General features: G+C 38.3%; 1 protein-coding gene across 2 annotated transcripts in view; it reads right to left on the bottom strand.

Annotated features, from left to right (window-relative positions):
* Positions 1-5,833, bottom strand: part of PSIP1 (PC4 and SFRS1 interacting protein 1) — a 48,332-nt gene that overhangs the window by 28,696 nt on the left and 13,803 nt on the right. The window lies entirely within an intron of this gene.

Genomic DNA, 5,833 nt, shown 5'->3' with positions numbered 1-5,833 from the left:
AAAAAAAAAAAAAAAAAAAAAATCACCTCAGAGTTCCACAGATCTCTAGGGCAGAGGAAAAAAGCCACCAGTCTCTCTGCTAAAGCACAGCAAGAGTGATCTTTACTCCAGTTCCCAACAAGTTCCTCATCTCCATCTGAGACCACCTCAACCTGGAGTTCGTTGTCCATATCATTATCAGCATTTGGGTCAAAGCCATTCAACAAGTCTCCAGAAGTTCTCAACTTTCCCATATTTTCCTATCTTCTTGTGAACCCTCCAAACTGTTCCAACCTCTGCCTGTTACCCAGTTCCAAAGTCACTTTCACATTTTCAGGTATCTTTACAGCATCACTCCACTTTCTGGTACCAATTTACTGTATTAGTCGGTTCTCATGCTGCTATGAGGAAATAGCCAAGATTGGATAGTTTATAAAGAAAAGAGGTTTGATTGACTCAAAGTTCCGCATGGCTGGGGAGGCCTCAAGAAACTTACAATCATGGCAGAAGGTTGCTCTTCACAGGGGCGCAGGAGAGAGAATGAGTGCAAACAGGGGAAATACCAGACACTTACACCATCAGATCTCATGAGACTCACTATCACGAGAACAGCATTTGGGAAATCGCCCCATCATTCAATTACCTTTACTTGGTCCTGTCCTTGACCTGTGGGGATTATTACAATTTGAGGTGCGATTTGGGTGGGGACACAGAGCCAAATCGTATCAGTAGGTCAGGGACGATCTGTACATACATATTCAGATACATTATCCAGGACGGACCCTGTACATCTCCTCCCCACATCAGGGAGTCATACAGAAGTCTATCAGTTCTATAAAGCTAGACATAAGTATGTTGATAATTTTACTATGACAGGTGATATACATTTATTCCCCAAAGCAACAGGAAAATGGAATGGATACTTTCTTCCTCTAAAATGTACTAACTTTTAAAATTATTACTATCGTTAGACGTATATCACAAATTCCTTATCTGCTAAAATTCTTTAAGAATTAGGGAACTAATGAGTATAGTTAACACTCTAGTTAGAATTTTTAAAAGGCTCTAAAATAAAATTTCAATTAAAAGAAAGCTTAAGAGTTCCATTTAAATATGGCCGGGCGTGGTGGTTCATGCCTATAATCCCAGCACTTGGGAGGCCTAGCCGGGGAGATCTGAGGTCAGGGTCAAAAGCCAGCCTGGCCGACGTGGCAAAACACCATCTCTACTAAAAATACAAAATTAGCCGGGCTTGGTGACACATGCCTGTAATCCTAGCTACTTGGGAGGCTGAGGCAGGAGAATCGCTTGAACCCGGGAGGTGGAGGTTGTGGGAAGCCAAGATCGCACCACTGCACCCCAGCCTGAGCAACAAGAGCGAAACTGAGCCTCAAAAAAAATAAATAAATAAAATAGATAAATATATATATTATATATATATATAAAATGAGGGTATATAAAAGTCAGCTTTAATATTTAAATTCTGTAATGTTCATTGTATCCATGTATTTTAACTGAACATCCCATTTTCAAAGTAATATTATGCTAGGATTAAGGCAAACCAATTATTTACCAAATTTACTCTGGAGTTAAACTGAAATCATCTCATTCCATCAAAAACTGAAGATTTTACTAGACATCATTAATCCTGTCCATAATCTCAAATTAGAAAAATTAACACATTTAGCTATAACAGTACAACATTCCTCTTATGTAACAGGTTTCAAATTCCAAGTAAATGACTTGAGTTAAACCTCCATGAAAATATATTTCTGGTCAGAACCAGAATATATTTTTTCTGACCAAAATATATTTCTGGTCAAACCAATTCAACACAAATTCTCCCTCCTGAAAAACAACAGTAAAGAGATTATTTCAAAAGTATAAACTCTTAACAAGACAAAAATAAAATTTGGAAGCTAAAAACAAGACTGAAGAAGTTGAATCTTAAGCACTCCCATTTACTAAATTAACATCCCCAAAGGGCTCAAAATTGCGGTCACCAGGAACTTCAGGAGTAGGAAAAGACTTCAAAAACAATTAAAAGAAGATGTTTTAAAACCTCAAATGTGGATTTTTTTAAATGATATAGCTCTAAGTCTAAAAGCCACTGAAGACTGATCTACCACAAAGTTACTGTATAAAGATTAGAGATAAATTTTTTTACATGAATCATTTTTCTTAACCTCAAAGCAGTTCTTAAAAATGACCATGCAAGGCAATCTTAATAATCAATTGGAAAAGTTACAATTGTTCTGTGACCTTTAAAAACTGTCAGAACATTAAGCAGTCTGTTACTGACAGTTATGTAAATGTATAAGGAAATGAAATAGTGAAACCAATACTTACTTAGTATGCTGTAACTTAAAACATTAGGAACACTGAGATTAAAGTGTATCATTTCTTCGTTAAAACAAAACAAAACAAAAACTATCAAGAATAGTTTTCAACAGGGCCGGGTGCGGTGGCTCACGCCTTTAATCCCAGCACTTTGGGAGGTCGAGGCGGGTGGATCACAAGGTCAGGAGTTCGAGACCAGCCTGGCCAATATGGTGAAACCCCATCTCTACTGAAAATACAAAAAAATTAGCTGCGCGTGGTAGCACATGCCTGTAATCCCAGCTACTCAGGAGGCTGAGGCAGGAGAATTGCCTGAACTCAGGAGGCAGAGGTTGCAGTGAGTCGAGATCGCGCCACTACGCTCCAGTCTGGGTGACAGAGCGAGACTCCATCTCCAAAAAAAAGAGAATAGTTTGAACAGTGCTTGCCTTCTTCTAGTGATACTAATTATGATACGGAATAAGTCTATCTTCTATGCCTTGGCAAACTGTTACACTCCTTTCTAAGTTTGGATCAGATTCCAATATTTTACCCTTCATATTTTCAATGTTGTGAAATATCCTCAATGTTTTTTGTTAGTATCATTTCTACTAATAGGATATCTTCATCTTTTCCATTACAACTACCTTTTTCATTTATGCTGATAAGCTTGCCTTCACTAAGTTTCTCTGGCTGGACAATTAGTGTCTGTCCAACTGCAAACCATCTATCTTTACAAGGTAAGCTATTTATTCTATTATTCCATTTATATTAAATTCAAATTTCCCATCTAGCATTATGATTTTTGCTGCACTATCATCTTTGATGACCAATTTCCTCATTTATTTTGGTAAACTGTCACATGGGGACATCATTAGGAGACAGAGGCCAACTATACATCCCACTGTGCATGATTTTGAGAAACTGATGCATGGTGACCAATCACCAAAAAACTTTGAAAGTGACATTATATGCACCTGTAGTTTACATCTTAATTTGTGGGTTGAAAGACTAGTAGCAAATTTTGTAGTTTATGCAATTACAGTTAATACGGCAGGGTAGGTAAAATCTTAACCAAGTAATTAGGGGACTGTTATTTAGCCAAGTCATGGCAATTGAAATTTGTGCCTACAGGAACTATGTAAAGCTAAGGACTGCCTATATATACCCTTCTCTCCTCAAGCTTTGAGTTTAAATTCCACTTTTAACAGACAGCAGTATTACCATTCCTGCTTTCTTTGTGACATTATATCATTACTTGGTCTTGTTTTATTTGAGCTTTGTCTCACAAAATTAAGACATAGCAAAATGGTTTATTAACACAGAAACTATTAATGAAACTATATTTATTCATAAAATGTAATGTTTGCATTTAGTTTTATTCACACCACCTTTTACACGTACTTTTTCATTACAATTGGTTTTTAATTTTGCTAAGTAGGTTTTTAAAAAAATTCACCCCTTACTCCTACTCCTACTTTACTACTTGTAAAGATTCAGATTTACAAGTTGTATCTTTCATAAATTTTTTTTTTTTGGAGAGGGAGTCTCGCTCGTTTGCCCAGGCTGGAGTGCAGTGGCGCAATCTAGGCTTACTGCAAGCTCTGCCTCCCGGGTTCACGCCATTCTCCTGCCTCAGCCTCCCGAGCGAGAAGCTGGGACTGCAGGCGCCCGCCACCACGCCCGGCTAATTTTTTCTATTTTTAGTAGAGATGGGGTTTCACCGTGTTAGCCAGGATGGTCTCGACCTCCTGACCTCATGATCTGCCCGTCTCGGCCTCCCAAAGTGCTGGATTACAGGCATTAGCCACTGCGCCCGGACCTGTACTTTTCATTAACCATTACAGTTCAATTGATGTCATACATAAATTCACGTATCTTAATATACCAAAAATTAACTATGTCCTTCCAACTGAAAGACTTTTACAAATGTAAATTCATGATAAGTACAGAAAACTTTTAAATTTGCACATTTTTTTTTTAGTTCACATAATTCAACATCATTTAAGTTATTCAGGAAATGTAAATCAAAAATCACAAGATACCACCCTCACTGCCACTCAGGCGGCCAAAAAATAACAAATAATAACAAGTGTTGACAAGGATGTGGAGAAACTGGAACACTCATACAATTGCTTGTTGGATGTTAAACGGTGCAGCTGATTTGGAAAGTCTGAGAGTTTCTCAAAATATTAAACATGAAGTTACATCTGACCCAGGAATTTTCTCCTAGAGAAATGAAAACTTATGTTCACAAAAAAACTTCGACACAAATGTTCACAGCATTGTTCATGAAAGCCAAAAGTAAAAATAACTCAAATGTCTATCAAGTGATGAGTAAATACAATATGGTAACTCAATATAATGGAATATTTGACAATAAAAAGTAAAAATGTACTATCACATCCAGGCTAGAGCATGGATGAACCTTGAAAATCATCATCCTAAGTGAGAAAAGCCAGCCACTGAAGACCACATGTTCTAGGATTCCATATTTTTTTTTTTAGACAGAGTCTCGCTCTGTCACCCAGGCTGGAGTGCAGTGGTGCAATCTCAGCTCACTGCAACCTCTGCTTCCCAAGTTTAAGCAACTCTCCTGCCTCAGCCTCCTAAGTAGCTGGGATTACAGGCATGTGCAACCACTCCTGGCTACTTTTTGTATTTTTAGTAGAGATGGGGTTTCACCATGTTGTCCAGGCTGGTCTCGAACTCCTGACCTCGAGATTCGCCCACCACAGCTGGGATTACAGGCATGAGCCACCGCACCCAGCCAATTCCATTTATAATGAAGTGCCCAGAATAGGAAGGAAGGAGGTTAGTTGCCACCTAGACCAAGGTGGGAAAGAAGATTGGGTAGAAATGGAAAGTAAATGGATACATGGTCTCTTTTTGGAGAAATGAATTATATTTTAATAAAACTGTTAAAATTTTTTGACAATAACATGTCCTATCAAAGAAAACTAATCCATAATTTCACCAACTCAATGTTTTCAGCCCACTTATTTGTATATATACATACATTTTTATGTGTATGCAATTTTAATGTGTATGATACAAACGTACTCAAAAGTAGACCTCTTCAAATTAAAATGAGTATCTTTTTGTTTTTTTGAGACGGAGTCTCACTCTGTCGCCCAGGCTGGAGTGCAGTGGCTGGATCTCAGCTCACTGCAAGCTCTGCCTCCCAGGTTTACGCCATTCTCCATCCTCAGAAAGTGCTGGGATTACAGGCTTGAGCCACTGCGCCCGGCCTAAAATGAGTATCTTTTTATGTCAACAATTACTCAACACCTACACAGTACTTCACTGAATAGCTAAACCTACTGTTGGGCCATTTTCCATATCAAATTTTGTATTATAAAATCACACTGCTGTAATAAACATATTGCTCAATCTCTATATCTATCTTCACAATAAATTCTAAGAATAAGTGGGTCAGCCGGGCACGGTGGCTCAAGCCTGTAATCCCAGCACTTTGGGAGGCCGAGACGGGCGGATCACGAGGTCAGGAGATCGAGACCATCCTGGCTAACAC

Source organism: Colobus angolensis, unplaced genomic scaffold, assembly GCF_000951035.1.
Source record: "Colobus angolensis palliatus isolate OR3802 unplaced genomic scaffold, Cang.pa_1.0 Scaffold86, whole genome shotgun sequence".
Taxonomy (NCBI): domain Eukaryota; kingdom Metazoa; phylum Chordata; class Mammalia; order Primates; family Cercopithecidae; genus Colobus; species Colobus angolensis.
Note: the sequence above shows the minus strand (reverse complement) of the source record. Positions and strands in the feature narration are given on the sequence as shown.